Below are 23449 nucleotides of genomic sequence, written 5' to 3'. Positions count from 1 at the left end.
TACACACTAACTGCAGTGTTTTCCAGGATGCTTTTCAATATTGGCTGTGTAAGGGTTATAATATAATAGAATAAATAAAGATTTTTTCACTCCAGGTACAGAATAAAATGTGGCAACACTGGTTCGTGCTTCTAATAGTTTTCTTTTTTCATATTTTATAAAAACCCCAAATTTTATGAAATAGTTGACGTGAAGATTTCATGACCTTGTGCAGAGTTTCATGAAATTGAAAATGGTTAGGGATATTTACGAAATATCACAAGCACTAAAGATAGATCGTGAATAATGTACCACGAGTACTCTTTCACGAGCACGAATGGTCAGTCGTCGCTAGGAATTATAAATCAGTTCAAGTATACATGAATAACATTTTGTGATTCTGTGAACTATTTCACGAGCATGAATATTGAATTGTGACTATTATGTTAGGAATCACGAACTAGTTCAAGATAAATGAAAAGATTCATGAATAATATTCCGGGTTTCGTGAAATAGTTCACGAGCAAATATGTTTTAATTTTGAACTACTTCACAACCACGAAAACCAGTTCATGTTTAAGATGTAATAAATCATGAATCAGTTCACGTTGCACAGTTGGACTATGAATAGTGTTCCAAAAGCTATGAATAAAATCGCGATTCAAACTTTGATTTTATGAATAATGTTCATAAAGTTTTTTTTTGTTTTTGATTATAGAGGTTTTAACCTTAGGGTCATTCGCCTCTTTGTCGGGTTCGAGAAAGCTCTTTGGAAAAATCTCTAACCCTATGTGCGGGGTTGGGAATTGAACCCAGGTGAGCTACGTGCAAGGCAATCGATTTACCAACTACGCTATCTCCACCCCTGTTCATAAAGTTGTGAACTAGTTCACATACAGAAAATCGATTTGGTAGTGATATGGCGGAAACCGTGACTGCAGTTCACAAAATAAAAACAAATATCTCCACTAATAAAAGCGTTATATAGGCGTTACTGAATGAAAGTGGAACATAATTATAAAACATATGATTTTTGTTCATGTTGCTGTTTTCTTAACCCAAAAATTCGTGATTGTTCCAGAATTCGTGGCACTTTATTCGCGATTTTGGGAACAAGTTTTTTTTTTCGTGTGGACTCCTTTGTTACACTTCCCTGTTCATCCATCCACTTCTCATATGGAATGCAAGTCGTACGCATGGATCAGCTCAGCAATTATCCAAACTATCCACCTGACCGTACTGGGCCTGATTTAACTATGGCTGCTCCACCAAAAAACAACCATTTGTCAGCAGAAAGTCATAATTACCCTATTGAAAAAATGATGGTACATTCCTAGTTCTCATCAACCAACCTTCAGTGCTTTCATCGTAACATTGCATTCGACACGCTCTGAAGAAAGCAATCCATCACCAAATCACTTACCTCAGTAATGAACCGAATCGTGCCAACAATTTAGGTCAGCAATGCAACGACCCAATTCCCACTCCGCCCTTATTCGGACTAGGCCCGCCTGCTGGAACAATCAATCAATTGCTAATTAATCACACATTCGTACATAGTTTCTAGGCGGCTAATCCCAGAATCGTTTCTAATCTCCGAAACCAATGCACCTTGCTGGACCCCCCACTCGGACGACAACTAGGCAAACGACTCTTCCCCCTGTAATATTGACCGGTTTCTACTAATAGTTCTGTTACAGCAAGCGTATTAGCACGTTCATAACAAAACTTTATCTTGATTAAGCCGTTCAGACCGGCCGGGCGGCTGTTGGCGTTGGCTGATGGATCAACCTGCGATCAACATGAGGTCGATGGTTTACAATCTGTCTCGCTGACGGCAAGTGGAAACATTTCTTTCTCGTGTTTGATGAGTTGTACGATAGGCAGGTTGCACGAACCGGACAAATCATGTCTAATCAACCCAAAAATTGAGGCTGATATGAGGAGTGGATACTATCGGTTCTCTTGTCACGGGAATACCGAGACAAATTGATTTGATTGGGAGGCTTATTTGTACGCAGCGAATACCTGACGTTTTTGGGTCTTAACCTCTATACCAAATGGAAGGAGTGCCACCAGCCTACGCTTGTCAAAACAGAAATTAAAAATAGTTCAGACTTTGGATGAACACAAAACTGGCACTTGACATATTAGTCTTCGCTTTCGTTTGGGAAAAGTTAATCACTTCGGTTTTGTATTGGTTTATTTTCTCTGACAATTCGGTAATAGAATGCGATGCTTTAAGTTGTTTTTGATGCTTTTAAAACAAACTCGCCAAAACCGAGTAAAGGCGCTTTAACCTAGGCTCATTAGCCAGGGCAAGGAGCAAATACCTCTGTTCCATCCCAAAGGACCAAAGGAGTAACTTTCACCTTCTTAACCAAGTCACTCCCAACTTTTTATCGTAACCCACTATAAACTGAAACGGTTGGTATAGTTGTCCACGTTTCTTCCTCATTCTAGCTTCTAAACGATTCGTTGGTTGAATTGTTCATTAAATGAATAATTCAATTGCCGTATAATATTGAAACATTTTCATACCCAACTCTGCAGTGTAGGACTAACCGTTTGAATATTTGCGTCATATTATAATATGCTTTAAATATTAACACTAAAGAATAACTGCAGTGTTTTCCAGGATGCTTTTCAATACTGGCTGTGTAAGGGTGAGAATAGAATAGAATAGAAACTCGCCAAAATCGTTTTCTTTTATAAGTCATTTTCATAAATTAGTCATGATTCGTCATCAAAAAGGCTCGACACTATGACTAACATATTGTTGTTATAGCAACGGAAAATTTCTTTCATATCGTCATCATCCGTGCCAAAAGTGTTGTTTGCATAAAAGGGTCACAGACACCTGCAAATTATAATTATCATAACACCTTTTTACGATTTTACCACCCATCTACCGAAAAACCAATCAAATAAAAATCGTCCGCATACGCACGAAAATCGCCTGCGCATATCCCACGGGTCATCAAGTTGACAATTTTATGGCGCCATTTGCGGGATCGCATTCCCAACGCTTCCAAAATATCAAAGCACCATCGCAGATCAATCGGCCGATAACTTGATCAGGTCACATCATCTCTGTGGCGCGATCATTGCGGCGCAGTGGGTGCTCAAATATTGCAAAACAAACTAATATGCATTCACACACACACACACACGCACGATAAGAAAACATGGGACATCTCCCGGCAGATCAGTAATTTAGCGAAAGTTTATGACAGAATGCGATTTTCGTCTAACTCTAGCAAAATTCCATATACCTACCCCAGAGCAGAATCGAAGTCCATACCTGTCTCATTTGTAAGTCAAATGATCGCGACGAGGAGTGCTAATCGATCCCGCATCTACCAGTGTAGGTACAACAAAAACCATTCATAGATCTATATGGTGACATCGAACACCTCTCGGTGGCGATTTGTAGCTCGAGAACCTCTTCAATACGGCGTAATTAGTGGGATAACGCGAGAAGGTCGTTGAACTTTGTGCGTGCGTGTTTTTGTGCCAATTTCACTTGCTTTGGCAACATTTTAAGATCAGCCTTGATTCATGAACCAAGTCTACAACGTCTCTAGGCAGAAGGACTGTAGCAGGGAATGATTAAAACCTTGCTAGAATTATAAATCCCCGCGGGTCATTTATCAAGTGCCTTCCCCCGAAGCAACCGGTTCGTATGTCGTAAATTCTAGTGTTAAGATAATATGTTGGGATTTATGAGTGACGCGATGCAAAATTGCTAGGCGAACGGGTGATAAACGGGAGCAAGCGTCGATTGGCATTTGGAAACATTTGTTGTTGTTGTTGAGTTTTTTTCTTTTTTTCTGGTCCGCACTACACTAGAATGTGCGCTGATCTTACTTTATGGCCGCTTAGCGAAATAATTTCTTAATCGAGAATGGGGTTGGTGAGGGAGATCTGAATGGGGCTTGGGCTGCGGATGAAAGCCGGTGTGTGTTTAGCAAAAGAAGCCTATTATCATTGTGGTAATTTGAATGTGGGTTACATTTTCCTGTATGTCACCAACAGACTATAAATAGAATTTATTATTCTCTTGGCTGCTCTTGGTACAAGAATTACTAAATGCGGTTCAGATGTGTGAGCGTAGGGATTTCACGATCGCATGTATTATCGCGAAGAGCTCGAGCGTGTGTATGTCAACGTGTTTTTCGCATCTGCTATCATGTATGTAACTTCATGTGGATAAATTCGAATTTATAACCGTGTGGCCATTCGCATATTCATGTAGGTTCTTGAATGATGACATGGACTGTGATTTTTATGCTTAATTTTCAGTGTACGCTTCAGATGCCAGGAGATAGTGAGTTCTCCCGTATCACTAGAGTTCCTGGTCATGTCACCATGGAACGTGTTGTCTAGTGGATATGAGCGACATTTTTTGATTGGTTCAACTGAATGCAGGAGTCTAGGCTGCTAGGACCGAAGGTGAGGACTTCCGTGCGTGACCGGTTCATGTTTGCGAGAAACGGTGGGTTAATGCTTGAGATACCGTTTGTAAATTTAGAGGTGCTAAAACGTTCACTTAATTACTGGGGTGTTTTAATGTTGGCGAGATCGCGAACGTAAGTATGTGCAGGTGATTGCAATTGCATGTTAGCGTTTGGTACCAGGTTTGTGTTATCGCGAAGATCACGAGCGTTTGTACGTTTGGAATAGGAGAGATTGTGAGTGTATATGAGATAATATCCAATATTACTTGTTTATTCTTCTCACAAAGTTAGTGTTGGATTCTGATGAGACGAAGTCGAAACGCAAATTCCATAAGTGATTTAATTATAGGTTTTGTGCCCTTTACGCGCAAATGCGGTGTTACCAAATTTTCTCGTAAGTGGATAAAAATTGGTTATTAAGGAACATTTTTTCTCTTTAATAAGAAATATAGCATAGTGCAACATAAACATTTCAGCGGAAAATCCGTGACCAAAAAGCCAGCGGTCGTTCCAGTTTGATGATAATAAACAGAAAAAAATAAATTAATGATGTGGTCCTATAATTAAGTTGAAAAAACGAAGTGGGCTTTATAAACGCCAAAGCATATCACTGCTTATTGCTACCTGATGTAACCGCTTTTTCTGATACTCGTAAACCTATTCTCAAAAAATAGCATTATTACTTACATTTGGAGATTTTTGAAACGATAGCAATCAAATTCATCTCGTTCATTTTATTTACGTAATTTCTTTAACATTATGCTATATTTTAACATGTTTTTTTATTGTTTTTTTTTTCGTTTATGGATTGTATTTAATTTATTCATTTAATATATTTTCTTAGTTTCATTCAAAATTCATTTAATCCTTTGTGACAAATTGTTATCTGTAGGGAGGGGGAAGTTAATTTCGGGCAATTTTTGCGTTACGTAATTTATGAATGGTCCCCAATGCACTTGATCGATTTATCCACGCCAACAAAAATCTAGTTACTTGGAACAATTTTTTTTTTCAAAACAGCGCTCCGAAGTAACAAGTGCCCCTATCGAACACCAACGTCAGATTTTGTGAGATATAACAGGATAGCATGTCCCCCTATTTTATTATTGTTTTTTTCATATGGTTACTTTTATTCTTTTAATTCATACTTTGGCCTCCTTTTATAATTTTATTCGCTTTATTAATATTCATTTTACTCATTTATATAATACATTTTAGTTATTATATGCAAATGCTCAATTTTGTTCAATTTACTCATTTCGTTTATTTTATCCATTTTATTTGTTTCTTTCATTTCATTCATATTATAATTTTGCTCAATTTATCGCGTTCTTGCCGTCTCTAGTTGTGTACGCATTTTGCAAAAATTTAGCAAAAAAAATGAAAGAATAAAGTAGGGATATAAGAAATGTTTGATCTCACTTTTAAGTAAATATCTTTTTGCAATAAATCATGGTGAATAATGGACTCGGAAGGGAAGAAAATCAATTTGAAAGTTAATGGTAATATTATTATTATTATTTATTAAAATTTTAACGCCCTTCTAGGAAAAAATTTACATAAAAGAAGCAAAAAGTTACAATACATGAAAGAACCGAATATTATTTCTGTCCTCTATCCTGAGTGTACTGTTTTCCGCTGCATGTGTTGATTTTCTTTCTCGGTTTTAAGTCATAGTCGGGTTTGCACTCATCTACTTGCTGATAGTACCGTCTACCTTCTCCCTCGTTCGTGTTTGTATCCATGTCTTCGTCGCTAGAGCAGTTTTGATTTTCGCTGCTAGATGCTTGGTGTTTTTTTGGTTTTTTCGAGTGACTCTGGCATAGCCGTATTCTTATTTGATTTTTAACCTCCCTAGGTATGCTAACTATTGGTTTGGGGATACCGTGTAATATTGTTTGTCCGGCATTTGTTTTCAGCTGTCTGTGGCGTATCAGCAGATGTCGAAGGTTGCTTGTAGTAGATGAATTTTCTGTAATTATTTCGACGCATGGCTTATCATAGTATGCTGTATGGTTAGGCACGTGGGCGTCTGTCCAGGGCACGAGCATAACGTTCTTTAGATATTTTGGGATGTTATCGGCTAAATCAGTTATAAAAATAATCGAAAACGACGTGTTGTCTCTTTATCCGCCAGTTTCGGTGACTGTCGGATAAGGAGACAACACGTCGTTTTTGATTATTTTTATGACTGATTTGGCCGATAACATTCCAAAATTAAAGTTCTACAGTCGTCAAATAGCCTAAAGTTCTTTAGATATAGTTGATACCTTGAGATCACCAACCCGCGAAAGTTGGGTAAGAAATTATAGTTTGGTTCAACCGTGTTCGCACCATCCGAACTCCATTGACAATACCAGGGAAAAAGTTTCTCCAAGTGTCGTTTGTGACGGATTTCACTTCCTCATACGTACTTCGGTACGAATTTTTAAGTGTAATCCATGCTAGTTTTCTGCCTAGATTAACCCTCCGGAAGTCGCGCTTATGGCCCACTGAACGAGCAGCCGCTCGTGCCCTAAGACGATTTTGCTAGATTTTCAGAGCAGCGTGCACTCAGTGCACTAGCGCGACCTCCGGAAGGTTAAGGAATAAAACGTTATTAGTACTACATTCCTCGTATGATGTAGTTGTACGTGTGACACTTCTGTGAGCATTCAAAATGGGATTGCATTGGATTTCGAAGTGGCGTCAATCACCAATTTCCATCATCTACTTATCGTATCCTTTCAAATGTCACCCATATTGATGATGGTTTTCAGTATTGGGGTAGCCAGAAACTGCCAACTTCGATTGCAAAATTACTTTGGCTAATCGCAAAGAATCTGGAAGCACCAGCAACTCTCGCTGTGGAGGATAATATAACATTTCATGTAGCACCAATCAGATGAAAGGTGAGGGAACAAATAAATAAATAGTCCGAACAAGCATTACTCTTTACTCTTCGATTTTTTTTTAACTGAGCACCCTGGTGTATTTTGCACTGACCTAATGACCAAATTGAGTAGAATTTAAAAAGTTGTCATTTAAATAAACAACTTTATTCCGGCCAGAACGGTTCGGAAAAGGCGAAATTTCCAGCACATCCCGGTCCGAAACTTCAATATGGTGCATCAACCGAACACTGTAATGATGAAAAGTAAATATAGCTCCGCTACATATTTGTTCCCGTATTGAACTGTTCGAAGCGAACATCTTCCCAAAGGACTGCCCAATATCGAGAAAGAAACATTTGTGAACTGTGCACGGCTGGTGAATTACAATTCAATTAACTTGAGTCGATCAGCGCTACCACTAGAGGTCATTATTTTTATGACCGATAGGCGGAAGGTAGCATACACACGGAAAAACCGATTTTAAAACCTATGATTGAAGCTCGTTCGTGATTGGTTTCCGCTAATTTCATGCATCAAGCAGTAAATCTTGAACGGGCAGAATTGTGATTTTAGTTGAATGCTGCTATTTAAACTCCTCGAATACCTTCTTTTCGGGAGATTGTGGTTTGAGCAGTGCTAAAACATTGCGAAAGCAAGCTTTGTTCTATCGAATTGACGAGAAGAGTGTGCTGAAAATGCGATTATTTTACGCTACTTCATATTTCGTGATCCTGACTCATAGCACTTATACTGCTCATACAACGCTATGTACTTATAAAAATCAGATTACCACATGTTGATTCTGTAAACAAGTTACACACTACGGAAAGCACTGCACGGAATTTAGAGATGGCATCCATTGCAATTAAAATCAATGACAGACATCCATATGTTCAGCTAAATCATAAGCTACTGTCAATAACAACTCATTGAACATCATCAACAGCTAAAAAATAACATCCAGTACTACCAGCTAAGAACAACAAGAATTTTCAATTTCTTGCGGGACATCACGCTTGACTAGGTGTTCGCTCAGGAACATAAATAGTGGCTACGTTTTTTGGAGCTAGCGTCAATCCGGCGCTAGCTTAGTTCGTTAACTAAGTTAGTGTCGGATTCTGATGAGACGAAGTCGAAACGCAAATTCAATAACTAATTTAAATTATTCGCTCTAGAGCAATGTTAACAGTTTTCGATCGGTGCCATAAAACTATTTTTTTTCTAATTAACAAAAAAATCTTGAAATTATCGGCAAAAAACATAACATAAGCTTCGAAATATTTCACACAAACAAATTAAGCGACACTTTTCCCCAATCCATAGTTGTACAGAGTTCGACCATGATCCGCGATAAACCTCACGAATCGTGGCAGTTAAAACCAAAAAAACGTGGCCACGCGTGCTAAAGCGTACCCAAATCAGTCGGTGTCAGGCCGGGTGCCGAACGCCCATCCGCGTTGATGGCCGATACGCGTGCTGCATGTTAAGGCCCAGTACCAAAAATAAAGTATGGAACTTTGATCGGTTGCGCTGTCGACACTAAGTCAGTCACCTACATAATTGTGCTTATACCTAGACACCCATCGGAACACGTAACGCCAACAGAAAGTACCCCGTTCAGCCGGGAGGTGAAGATCGTGAAACGTAAACCACCACGCGGTTGCACCTTTTCTCGAATCGAATTGTTTTCTAGTCCGATGTACAATTGTCTATTTGTTGTCGAAGTTTGTTCGGTCGGGTGTGTGTGATCAGTTGGAAAATATTTCCCTGGAAGAACTATCTTTTCGAGTAGCTGATCCGTAAGGTGTTTCAATATATTTCTTTCAGTTCTCAAGATAGTGAAACCGTCGAAGCAGCTGACACCGGCGCGATTGTAGTGAATCAGAAGGCAGGCCGGGCAGTAAACGCAGTGGCAAAAGTGCACAAAACAGCAAAACAAAGTTGAGGACCGCCTTAATCGGACATCCAGCGTCCACCGTCCGTCGTTGGTTGGCGAAGTGCGAGAGAGGAAGAAAAATCACTTAATTGGAACGGGGTAAGTAATCGGCGTTGATAGCTGTTGTTTTTTTTACAATAAAATCGCACAATTTATGCGCGGTGCGTTTCGCGCCACCCCATTGAAGGCATGTGCGTATCATCAATGATAAACTAGAAGGATGGGTGGTTTTATTGCTTTTATCCTTGATTTGTTTGCTAATTGTTTATGGATTTTGAGGAAGGCCTCCTGTCCGTCTTGGGCGCTGTCAAGATTTGATGACAAATATTGACATTCATATCACACACACTGAAATAGTCTCATCAGAATTCACGTGTTCAGGATTGAATTTATGGTGAATTCACGAGACTCGATGAGTCAATAAATTGTAAAGATTCGTCACCCTTCGCCCTTAAAATAGCTTTCACAAATGTCACTTCGACTTTGCCCAGCTTCAAAAAATGGTAAGACTGCAACCGATACTGGGACTCACCTGCCGGACGATCGAAGGATTAAGTACGATTCAGACGATACATCAGCTTCCGTCAACGTCAACGGAACGTCACCGTTCCGTCAGGATAAGTTTAATACTTTTCTGTTGTGCCCGTTCACACATGCCGTACGTCAAAACGTTCCGTGCCGTTGATGTCCATTTAACTGCATGTAACTTATCCTGACGGAACGGTGACGTTCCGTTGACGTTGACGGAAGCTGATGTATCGTCTGAATCGTACTTTAATGTTGCTCGGAATTAGGGAGAGTTGCTAAATCTGAGAATCACATTTCACGAATCTGTTCATGATTTTCTTATCCTTCCGAGTATCTAAACATTCTATAAACTAACGAAAATTTTCGCATTGCTACCAATCCTATTAGGGGCCTTTACACGAGGCGTTAATAACGTCATTACTGAGCAGTAATGTCACTTTTAATGATCGTGTAAGGCGAGTTATGGCGGAATTCCAGTAGTATTACTACTTAGTAATGAATGTTTTATTGCGCTTGTAAGGGTCCCTATTCGAATAGTTTAAAAAAAATTGATTTTGATATATTTATTATTTTCTCCGTCGCCCTCCTATTTCCACATCACAATGAAATATTCCATTGAGGCGAAATGATGGCAAGGTTAAAACCACACCGACTCGTGAGCAGACGATCGTGCTCAAATTAACCCTTTCCGCCCTGGCCAAAAATTAAGTGATCACCTGACTTTGTGCCGCACTTGCATGCACCTATTGTCGTCGCTTTTCCTGCGATGTGTTGAACCGGCGAGTGGTCGTTTCCTTCGCATATGTCACACGTCACCGGTGTGTGGAAATTGGTGAATTGGTAAAAGGGCCTGGTCAATTCTCTAATTAGCGATGACTTATTTGGGTGAATTTCTCAAATTTTAACGAAAATTTCGAAATGTGGCAGAGTATTTGAGCATCCATGTCTACTTGTTTGAAAATGATTTTCATTTCAAATTAATCAACAAATCAATTAGGCCCTTTTAATAATTTGATCGGATTTTTATCGCGTTTTAAGTTGACACACGTCGTCGGACCCCAGAATGTCTGTATGAGTAATGATGACTATATAAAAGAAGCGCTACGCACAGCCCGACTCCAAACTGTGTCTGTTGGATACGAAGTCGACCTGCTGTGCCGCAATCCCTCATCAACACAATTTATAATGAAAGTGAAAAGGCGGCAGATTCCATCAGGCGTACGGAAAGAAATGCTGATAATTGTCAACGCGTTCGCGAGGGACAGACATAAAAAGAATGTTGGACGTGCTTCTCGGTGCGCAGAAGTTACTTTAATTACCGAAATATGGCGTCAAGCGTAGGTTAGTATGTTTAAGGTTTCTCTAACGTTACCGAATAATACAGTGTCTTACGAGTAAACAAAATAAGAGATCACAGCAATGGAGCGCTACACAAGTGTCACGGGAGGAGTGAAAGTGGTAGTAGGGATAGGGATTCGTTTAAAAATCGTTCTAGAATTTGCGCGAGTGATACAAGATTTAGGAGTCTCTGGGCGTTCGGTCACCAAGGAGATTCATGAGGTACCTAAAATACATTTTTGGAATATCATCTTGGTAAATAGTGAAACATATTTATTTGAAGAAACATACACATACTTATTTGAAAATTCTTTTTCGAAGATTTTTATAGAAGGAAATCTTCCGAAAGGGAAGCAACAAAATAGCCTCCAAAATATTAATTGATGGTTGCGAAGCACGGTGCTATTCGTAGATTGCATACTAACGATTATCATGTTGCCTATAGGTAGCTCAACTCATTTTGCTTGTGAGATAAATGATCGGGAATAAACTTTATCTCTTATGAGTTCAGTAAACCAATAGCATGAGAATCGTTATTGCCGGCCACGACCATCTTCACCGATACTTAGGATAGGGTAGGAAATGTTGATGTAATACCTACTTAAGGAAGGCCCCCGACTCAGCGACGCTTCCATAGGTATTACGGAGTTGGATTGAAGGACAGGTGTAGGTCTAGGATTCGCCACAAGCAGGCAATGCGACCACAAAATGAATGTTTTATGCGGTGGGATGGTTAATCTCCGAGTATACGTATACTCAAAGCAAAAAGATATTTAGTTATGATTTTTCTTGTATTTAAACTCTGGATAGCCGGCCATCGAGAGTGATTTAGTTTTTCCCTAAACTACAGCAATTTGAACTCCAAACAGCCGGCCGTAGGAGTATTGCTAAAAGCGAGTCGCGCTGGAAATTTGAGTAAAGTATAAACTTCAAATCGATTCAAAAAAAAAAAAAAAAATATTAATTGATGGTAATGTACAAACTGAAACCACAACTGAAAAAAATATCGGTTTTATTCGTAAAGAAAATAAGAAATAATTTTGAGCGGCCTAAAATAAAATTAAATTGTTAGGGTCAAGAAACGCGATAAACTTGTTTGATCAAGAAGTAAGTACTTCTCTCACTGTGCTAGAAGGTGCTCAATTTATAGCTTCTGACGCTTGATACAATTGTTCTTAATTTTTTTTTTCGAATGTTATCCTACTGGAGCTATAAAGCTAGGTTCTCGGAGGGGCTCCCCGTCAGAGTCGCACGCTACAATAGCAAACGAAACAGGCAACGTCACCCACTAAAACACTGCTTAAGGTCAATTGCAGCGGGCCGTGGTTCTGAATGTGATATTTATTATACGGTTTAGATATGTGCGGGCGTAGAAACTTCGTGATCGCATGTACCATCGCGAAGGGCTCGAGCGTTTGTACGTTAACGTGTTCCATCGCGTGCGCTTTTGTATGTCGTGTATGCTAACGTGAACGTAACTTCGCGTGTATAAGTTCTATTTTATAACCGTGTGCCGCGTGTGTGCAATGAACGCGTGCGGGCCGTGAATCTGATACATGATTTCTGGTGTACGGTTCACATTTTAGAAGAAAGTGCGTTATTCCATATCACTAGAGTTCCCAGTCCTGTCGCCATGGAACGTGTTGGCTAGTGGATATGAGCTTTATTTTTTTGTTTTTGATCGATCGTACTGAATGTATGGACCTAAGTTGCTAGGACGGAGGGTAATGATCTTTGGACATGACCGATTCATGACCACGCGAACACGGACATTTGCGGGTTGGCGTTTAATGCCGCGCTTGTTCAATACAATAGTTCTGGAATTGTTACAATTTTCTAAATTGGGATGTTTGATTAGTTTCCAATTATATTTCAAGATAGCGAAAATTTATCAAAATTCCATCTTTCCTTTAGGGACCATCCATAAATGACGTAGCATTTTTTGAGTAATTTTGACACCCCCTCCCCCATCGTAGCATTTCGTCACAAACCTATAAATATCCCCCTATTTACTCTAAAAGTTCGTTAAAAAACAAAAAAAAATGATGTCGTAAAATAACAGTTAAAATTCCTAAAAAATAAGAAATAACACAAAACTACCATAGAAGAACATTGAAAGCCCAAGTAATATTTGAAGTTTTATAGCACGCTACAAGCTCAATCTAAGTTTTATCAGAGGCTATAAAACTACCATAAAACTTCAATTTTTGCTAGGGAGAACTATAAAATTACAATACAAATCAAATGAATGTGAAATAAAAACAGCATAAAAGAACCATCACATGCTATACAAGTATCATGAACACCTTTAAAATACTATCAACGTACCATTGAAACAACACAAAATATCCATTAAAGCACAAAAAAATACCAAAACATTTTTAAAAATTACATGAAGACACCTTATAAGAGTTTTAAGGTAGGACAAAGAATGCGCAAAAATTGGAAACGAAAAAAACAGTTTTTTCCACACCATGTATTATATCTTCATAAAAATCAATCAGCAGTACTGTATCAGCATTCTACATGAGCTGATTGGTTTTTATGAAGATCTAATACACGGTCTGGAAAAAACTGCTTTTTTCGTTTTCGATTTTTGCCCATTCGCTGTCCGACCATAAAAATAACACAAACTTGTGATTCGTACTATCCTACTAAATACTAGAAAAATTCCGTTACGAACCCATGTAAATGCTATTCAAATATCATGCTAAATATCTTAGAATTCATAGAAGTGCCATAAAAGAATCATAAAAATACTATAAAACGATTATAACAATTACAAAAATATAGTAAAAATACATGAACATACTCTATAAGAAACTTTGCTTATAATCTATAAGACTACCATAGAAGTGCCAAAAATAGCATCAAATTGGCATAACAAGTCCATACAAATATTCCACAAAATACCATAAAAGAATTATCAAAATACTATAAAACGATTATAACAATGCGATAACAATTCAATAGCAGTGCCATGCGGTACTAAAAATACCATAAGCATACCATAACAATATCATGAAAATTCCGTAAAATACTAAAAAAACTATACAAATCAATTTATTTTTGGTAATGTGGTCGGGCTAGAGCTGTAGAGCTTGATTCTCGGAACGGCTCCCTGTCAGAATCACTCACTACGATTGCAGACGAGACGGGAAAAGTCACCCACTAAAACACTGCTCAAACCGAAAGTAGTTTGGTTTTACGATTTTTAAGGCAAGGCAACGATGAACCTCTTGTGTAATGTAAAGATTTATTGATACATTCATTATGCATGGAGTCACATAGAGTGTTCCAAGAGCATACGTCTAACCATTTCCACGTCGAGGAGCGCCACGGCGGTCACAATAAATCTTGATAAAATTGTCTGAAACGGGATTTTTAAAACTTACACTTCTAGTTATTCGATGTTTAAAACAAAAGAAGGTCAGCGTGGCCACTGAGATTGCGGGAGACTATTCTAGAGGTTCAAAACTAACAATCAATCGAATAAAGAAGAAGTCGCCTGTTTTATCCACTACACCAGACGCTACCTTAAGGCTAATTAAAGTCTAAAAAGTGCAAAAAATAAATAAAAAATGCCATAAAAGTAAATGTAAAGAAGCATAACAACCCGTGAAAATTCCATCAAATTACCTTAGAAAACCATTGAAGCACATCAAAGTACTATAAAAGTACCGGTTAAGTACCACATAACTACCATAAAAAGGAAATTAAAAGTATTAACTAAGCACCACAACAAAAATCAAAAATGATATAAATATAGGGGGACCCGGGGCTATTAAGACAGTGGGTGGGGACGGGCAAAGCGTAGTTGGTAAATCAATTGCCTTGTACGCAGCTCACCTGGGTTAGATTCCCAACGCCGCACATAGGGTTATAGATTTTTCCAAAAGAAATTTCTCTAACCTGAAAAGAGGCGAATGACCCTAAGGTTGAAACCTCTATAATCCAAATAAAAAAGGCAGAGGAGTAATTCGAATTTCTTTGCCATCCTCAAAAAAATCATTACAATGGTTAAACCGTGATTAAAGCAATAAATAAAAGTAAAAAAAAAGGTAAGTGTTTCGGAAAGCTTCAGGCTCCTATTTTATGGAATTATTTTTGTTTGGGTGAAAACACAGATAAGATGCTCACCACTTTTATGCGAAATGAGCGTACGGAGCTATTCGGACCCCCTATTCCATCCACCACCGTTCAGCGGCTTGCGGCTACGCACACGACACAGCAAAGAAAATACATGATGCACCAATCGACAGCTGTGAGGTCAGTTTTGCAAATCGTCGCCTAGCGCTGCCATGGAGTGGTGCAAACGAACCTTTTATGGCACCAAAATGTAGCTGAGGATGAAACTAGCAATTAAAATCTTTTGCATTTTTTCCGCATCTATTCAGCTAAAAGGGCGATTTGCTTAGTTAGCTTCGAATAGCCGCGGGTTCCCCTACCAAATATAATATAAAAGTATCTTAAAATATTTTCAAAATAACCAAAAATATGTCCGTAATGTTTCATAAAAATACTACAAAAATTATATTGAAAATATCGTAAAATATCATAAAAATACCTTGGAAACCATGAAGATGCTACCATAAATACCAAAAAATCACCATAAAAATACTCAAAAAATACCAAAAAAACAATGAAAAGCCCCACAAAAGTGGTTGGTGAACTGGCTTGTTTCTAATGAATTACGATGGTTCGTCTTGGCACAAATACATCTTCTTTAATCGTCGGAACGTTACATAACGTAACAATGACGGTGCAGAGCTAAAGGCTTTATCAGATGGGGTCACAATTTTATCGGGAGTATTGAATCCGCTATGTGTCTGTTTATTTTGTGTGGTGATTGAATTGAGGCTTTCCGTTTTCCTACTTGTTTCCTCGCCTTTTTCCTTTCCTTTCGCAGGAGGAAATTGATGAGAACCAAGTAAGACATAAATCTCCAAATGACTAAGGAAACGGGCCGATTGAGCAAATGTATTCTGATTTTTACCATACCAATCAACTTACACTAACTAATAAAAAACAGATCATAACGACTGAATGCACTTTCGTTGCAAATGTCAATCCTGCCAAATCTGTTCCGAATATTTACCACGCCATAATCCGACCTGTTTCACAATTTTTAACCGATCATTGTGATCGAAGGATGGTGATTCAGGACAGTGACGCCGAGCCTCAAATATCTTTGATCGCACACACAAAAGAATGTATATAAATTATAATGAACACCACCGGATCGCATTTGGTTTCGTCAACGGCGTCGTCGGTCGGTTGCCACCCTTTTTTGCCTTTGCTGGGGTGGGTAGAATTCGAAGGAACACAAGGAGCAGGAAAAGGCAACGAACGGGAGCCTTGTTTTGCTGATGTTTTGAAAACCAGTCCCGCTCCCCCAGTTGAGGATGGCTTCTGAGGCTGAGGCTCAGGTTTTTAAAATGTCAACAATCCAACAGGTTACCGGGAATAGATAGCTCTGGATGGTGGTAGCAGGCTTTGCAGTTGCTGGGAGATAAAAGCTTGTGGTGTGGATTACATGGTACGGTCTTCTTGTTTTACCAAGGTATTGTCATCCGAGCGTTTCGATGAGTTGCTCTTAACTCGGATTATAGCTACATGCACTAATCTGGTTCAATTTGTGGACTATATAGCTTAACCACTGCAGCTGTACTGTTATGAGGTAATCCGTCTGAAAAGTGGCAGGTTTATTAGCAAACCGATTAAAAAAACACTTGTATTGAAAGTATCTGTCATCAAGTACACCACTTTAAGGGGGAAGATTATTGAAACTGAAACTTCCTCAGGGTCGGTTTACTAACAAAAAATGGCACGTTTTACAGAAGTGATATGTCCCTTTCACGCTCATGCATTGAACACTGTCTGCAAAAAAAGTATCTTGGGTGTTTTAAAGGCCATTCAAATATAATTGCTTTGTATTCTCAGAAGAATTTCCTGTTTTTTTTTCTCACTTAAGCCGATAAAGGGCAATTGCTCTAAGCTGGTTTAGCTAACGTACAAAAAACGAGTTACCAGTTCACGCTTTGTTCGATCCAGTTCCTTACCCCATTAGTGTTCTAAATATAAACTAAAACTTGTTCCCTGCTGAGTTTGGTTGCGATTTCAGCAGATAACAGTATCTGCAAAGCTGACAAAGATCTATCGCTACCCTATTTAGAACGTTGTTTTTTACTCATCGTGACCAGTCCGCCGAATAAACGGTTGAGTTCTCTAACTAACACAATGCCGTGACTATCAGCCAAGCCTCTTTTTTTCTCGTGGTCCAAAATCCACACACAATCTCACGCAAGGTAACGACCATTAAAAAGCGCCAAATTGATAACGAATAAAATTTTCGGTTTTTATGTGCACCATTCCGGACCAGTTTGGAAGACCTTTGCTTCTACTTTGCCAGCACGAGGGGAGAGGAGAAACACAGAAGATGTCAAATATTTGACTGGACTTTTGCACTACTCCGTTCCTCGCCTACCTTGTTTAACGTTTCTTCCGATTTGTCTGAATATCGATAAACAAATTTCGACTGTAGAGGAACTCGGTGGTGGATCCTATGGGAATTCAGTTCAGAGGAGACGAATGCTGGATTATTTGTCTTGGAACGACAACGTAGGTCCGGTGACGATGGGCGAGGGATGAGATCACGTGGGTGCTGTGGAACCGTAATGTTCGTTTAATATATGTCAAAGAGGTGTCGTCTCTGTCTCAGTTAGGTTCCGCGAAAACCGTAGTAAACAACAACTTGCTAGAGCTGATCACATCGTGGCGGTCATTATAACGGGCGTTTGGCCGGGGAAACAATTTGGTTTATTGGACATGCAAAATATTTGCGATACATCAAACGGTCGGTTGTTAACGAGAGGTCGAGCAAATCAACATACCGAATTTTGGAGTGTCTTTTGGTGACTCATTTGAATGGGAGAAATTGCTGCGTGTTTTGTTTGATTTTATGGGACTTTTTGGGGTATCAAGTAGACGTTGCGTCAAACGGGTTTGTTCTCTTAAACGGGACAATTTGGTTTTTAACATGTTATTTTCGACGCAGATTGAATCGTATTTTTTCGAGAGTTGTCCTACTGGAGCTGTAGAGCTAGGTTCTCGGAAGGGCTCCCCGTCAGAATCACATACTACAATTTGCAGACGAGACAGGCGAATGGCGCCCACTAAAACACTGCTTTAGGCTAATTATAGCGGGCCGTGATTCTGAATGTGATATTCACTGTACGGTTCAGGTATGTGCGGGCATAGAGACTTCGCGATCGCGTGTATCATCGCGAAGGGCTCGGGCATTTATACGTTAACGTGTTCGATCGCGTGTGCGTTTGTATGTCGCGTGGGTAAGTTTATGAGTGCTGAGACGTTCATCTTATTACCGGGGTATAATCATGTTTGCGAGTTCGTGGGAGTAGATTGCTTGGAAAATCGCGTTTGTACGCTGACGTGATTTTGTAACATATTTGCGTGTGTTCCTGAATGATCGCGCGAACCGTGGCAGAGATTGGGACCCCTTATATCGATAGGGTTCCCCGTCATGTCGCCATGAGATGTGTTGTCTAATAGGTATGAGCGTATTTTCTTGATTGGTCTAGCTGAAGGCATGGACCCAGGCTTCTAGGATCAAAGACAGACTTCCGGACGTGACCGATTCATAATCGCGTGCGCGACAGCATTTTTGTAGGTTCCCGCTTAAGACCGCGTTTGAGAATGTGTGAGTGTTAAGACGTTCACTATCACCATCTTTGCTGACCCAGCTGAAGGCGGATGTAGAATGGCAGTATAGAACTCGAAAAGAAGAAATAAAAGACAATATATGAGAGACGTAATAGATTAGACAGGTACAAGATACAGCTGAAGTTATGATCAACACATGAAAGACATACATTAGTACATCAAACACTACTAATACTTGAATAGCCAACTACCACACATAGCACATCCTTTCTCAATTATCTATTTGTTACTGGTTGGTTATGAGCGGGTAAATAGAGGAAAGGTATAGAACACAAAAAAGACGCATATCAGCCCTCCCGGCCTCCTCGATACACCACTATCGAGGCGTATTGTAATCAACATATAAGAAGCGGGCTTCGTATATAAATCAAATCATGAGTAGTCATAATGATTGGTGGATTATTAACATGAGAGCTAATTAACCGCTAGTAGTAGAACTTGGTGCAAATAGAAAATAAAAAGAGCGAATTTAGATAACTCTATTGAATTTGTTGTGGCTTGATGATGTTTACAATACCGTCAATCCTATCAACCTGCGAGAGGGGTAAACTTAGCCGTCCTTACGTTAATAACCAATCACTATTTGAAATACTTAATTTAATTTAACACTATTTGAAATATAATTTCAAAAATTGCCAAAATGATTTTAGAAATACACGAGATAAGCCATTATTGCGATATACAAAGTTGTCCATTTTGATAATTCAAACCATTTTACAGAACATACCTAATTTGTCAGAATGATATTTAAAAAGAAATATATGAATTGGCTTTAAAAGGATCAATAACAAACAACCCGCAATAATGTTGAAGATATTAAAGATAAAGACTTTGTGTCTTCAGCAAAGTTGTTGGCCAAAGCTAGCTCTACAACTTTGCCAAAGACATAATTTTAATACATGCACTTGCAAGAAAGTTGGTAACTATATCTCACTTTTTGGGATTTTAATCATTAAAATAACAACACCATATGAAAGAGTTTGTAATGTGAATAAATTCCTACGAAGACAACCTAAAGTGTTTTTGATCAATACCGGCGCCGGCCAGGCCCGAACGTAGATCGCGGAAGGAAAGGGAAGGAATGGTTAGTCTGATACTTGCTTTTGCTAGAGGCCGTATATACTACTGCGCACTCCACAAGTATCACGGGAGGATGTTCTTCTTTACCGACGTCAGAGAGATGATTCCAACTAGCTGGGCTAGATATCGATCCACCAATTTCATGGACCTGGGACCAACGTCTTTACTTCCCTTCTGAAGGAAGAGTGACCACAGATTTTTTCAGCTCAGAAAAATCTCAACGACCTCGGCTGGGATTGAACCCAGGCCAACTGGAATGAGTGGCGGTCACGCTTACCACCGGCGCCGTCAAAAGAACTGCTCATGAAATGAAGGACAAATAATAAACAAATTACTAGCACAAGTTATTAAAATGACAAGTGCAGCTGAATGATAAACCATTAGCCGATCGGTCGAACACCGTAATGACTGGGAAATGTTTTTGTTCGTTCATCGCAGATTATGTCAGCTAGTTGGATATTATTCGACACGACACGGTCTCCCACTTGGCGTGCTTCATCCAGTTTCTGAGTAGGAGCATATTTCCGTAGTCACCTTTAAGTGGGTTTATGTCAGCTTCATACGTACGATCGCAATTTGATTGATCGTCATGAAATTGATCGAGTCGAAGCAAACTGAATCAAATGCCTGGCTTTCAACATGTAAATTAGTAATATTTTTTTTATTGGTGATTTCGACAAAATCAGATCAACGATTTTGGGGTGTGTACATTTTGCTTTCCGGCAGTCGCATTCATGCACCGACTGGTCCACGTCCAGGAACTCAAAAGAAATATCGATTTTAAGCAGCAGCGACTGCTCGTTTACTTTTGCACCGCTTGGAGCCTAATGGATTCGCTCAATTTGGATGCAGTTTGATGCACGCGATTGTTTGGCTTGTGTAGGTTTTTATCTCCTCCGACTGTTCCAATGCGATAAGCCGGAAATGGATGCCAAGGCGTTAGCATAAGTTGTATATTTACGAGCTGTTTACTGATTTTGATAAGCTGTGTTTGGATTATTTAAAGCTATATTAGCCAAATGTCAAATAAATTCACTTTTTATCAAGCACCTGACACTAGTAAGGCGCATTCGACTAAGAAGATGTTTGTTTGTTTTTTTATTGAAGAAATTTTATTCAAACGATTGTTAAAACCATTCATGCAGAATTCCGAATTGATTTTCTAACAGTTTGACCTAGTGGGATATTCACCAGAAGGTTTCCTTTCGTTTATTTCTGCTTCCTTGCTCTTCCGCTGAAAACTTCGTAGCTACTTTGGCGTAAGTATTTTTCTTCTGCTGCTTCATCTTCGTTTTCCGTAACTGGATTAAGAGGTTTCCCGCGCTACATTGTTGGCATGGTCGATTCCTTCGCATTATCATCTTTCAGCAAAGATCCTGTTGAAAATGGCAGATATAATAAAAGTATTCGCGAAAATGCAAAGATTCTCACCCAAAATAGCAGAGCTCTTTTACCACTGAAACTGTTATTTATGTTTTTGTTTTAATCCATGGCCGGCTATGATTACTGTCCAACTAGCGACCGACAGATTCAAAACCTACACGGATACGAAAAACTATCAAAAGTTGAGCTCTTTTGACTCAATCTCGGGGTATCGTGGAATAAGGTAAAATTAGGTAAACCGTGTTGAAGGTAGTTTCTCGCTAACCACGGCAAAAACCACAACTCATTGACAGTTTTTTATACTCAACCTTGAGTAAAATATGCCTAAATTTAAGTTGAATCTACTCAATTTTGACTATACCTCAAACAACTCAAAAGTACCTTATTCCATGGAAGGCCTCGACTGAGTCGAATCTGTCTCTTTCTTTTTAACAACACTAATAAGTGCGAAAGCGACGCAAGACTCAAATCTACCTAAATTTAAGTTAAAAGAACTTATTCTGCGGGTTGTTTTATTTTTCCGTGTAGTTCAAAGGGACGATAATTGTTTAAATTCATCCGTTCACACCTCTAACTGTTGTCAGTTTGATTATTAAAATGGATTTGATATGAGATTTTGACATTTATATGTTTATAACGTCTAGCACAGCGAACAGATATTCATTTCGAGCCTGTCTTCCATGCTTCTAGTGCGTTTAAATCTTTTGAAGCAAATGCTCACGATCGCAGAACTGCCTGCGAAATATCCCAACACCGAAAGAATTTAAAAATAATTCTAGATGAAGCCAGCCAACAAATAAGATTAAAGAAAAATTCGACCGTCAAATCAATGATCTTTTGCCGGCATGATTAAGTTACAAACCAATAAAGAAGTCGAACAAGCAAGCTAAAATGAATGCAACTTTTATGACTGGCCCGTAAAATTTAGGCTGAATCTGCTTTAAACTACCAACAATAAATTGTTAATAAATTTGACTCATAAAAGTGCAAAAGCTTTATCGCAGAGACGACGATCAAAGTTGATGACTAAGATGCACTCGGCTGAACTTTTGGCAAACCATCCCAGTGACGGCGGTGGTTTGATTATTTTTCGAGTGGCATTCAAATTGTATGTGTGTGTATGTGTGCGTTTGAGTAATCCATCAGACTCATCAAACTTGCTCGGTGACAAATCCTGGGAAAAGAAGGCACGCCCGTGTAAGCTCGGAAATAAGTCGCATTCATTGTGGGTTGAGTAATTTGTTTGGTTATGTTGATATTTGCAAGGTGCATCATACTGCCTCTAAAAAATATTACGAAATAGTGTGAAATTTGACACGTTAACCGTTAACGCTAAGCTCGGTGGAAATTAAGAATGCACCGTTCGCTAACTGTACTAGTTTTTAACTCGGTCAAATTTAAAATGCGCCCACTTGTGATGGTACTCGCGTTCGCTCTAATCGAACCGTGAATTTGCATAAGTTTAAGCGCGCGTGACGGGGCCCAAATATTAAGCATTTTTGTAGGTTTGACAGATCTAAATATTGGAAATAAAAATGAATCACGACCGATGCCGGCTTATCGAAGCAGGCGACAGAAAGTGGCTGCCAGGTGATTTACGAGTTGCTAATGTGTGCAATCAGCATATGGGATTAGATTAATGGACCGGAATGGAATTTCCATTCATGAGCGGGCGGGAACTTTTTCATCTATTCTGCGTGCGATATTTCTTTCGAAAAAAAAATAATCAGTGCTCTGATAATGCGAACACGATTTGCGTGTTAAGGATCTAGTTTTCTAATTCTGGTGTTATTAAATATTGATTCACCTTTTGGTTTGCTGTTCTTATCGTTACTAATGTCAATGGGGCATTTTGACCATCTCCTTGATTTATTGGCAAATGCTTTTATGGTGAATTGGATTGAATATCGCAAGTAATTTGCTGAATTTAGTATTCAGATTTTGACTAGCCTCCATTTTGCCACCCTATTGTTCATATCTTAATCGTGGTTGAATAATTCTAGAGATGTTCCGGAACCTAACCGAGTCGATTTTTGATTTCCATGAATCTGCCTTTCTCGAAACTCGCTTTGACATTTGCAGATAAAGAATTCAGCTAACCGGTGTACCCAAGCAACACCAGTTGTTGA

General features: G+C 39.0%; 1 protein-coding gene across 1 annotated transcript in view; it reads left to right on the top strand.

Moving 5' to 3' along the window:
* LOC131688725 (uncharacterized) overlaps nt 1-23449 on the top strand; it is a 90488-nt gene that overhangs the window by 10023 nt on the left and 57016 nt on the right. Inside the window, exon 2 of the mRNA XM_058973206.1 lies at nt 9140-9347. The gene's annotated coding sequence lies outside the window, so the exon portion shown is untranslated. The remainder of the gene's footprint in view (nt 1-9139; nt 9348-23449) is intronic.

Source organism: Topomyia yanbarensis, chromosome 1 (genome assembly GCF_030247195.1).
Source record: "Topomyia yanbarensis strain Yona2022 chromosome 1, ASM3024719v1, whole genome shotgun sequence".
Classification (NCBI taxonomy): domain Eukaryota; kingdom Metazoa; phylum Arthropoda; class Insecta; order Diptera; family Culicidae; genus Topomyia; species Topomyia yanbarensis.
The sequence above is the reverse complement of the archived record's forward strand: the minus strand, read 5'-3'. Positions and strand labels throughout refer to the sequence as shown.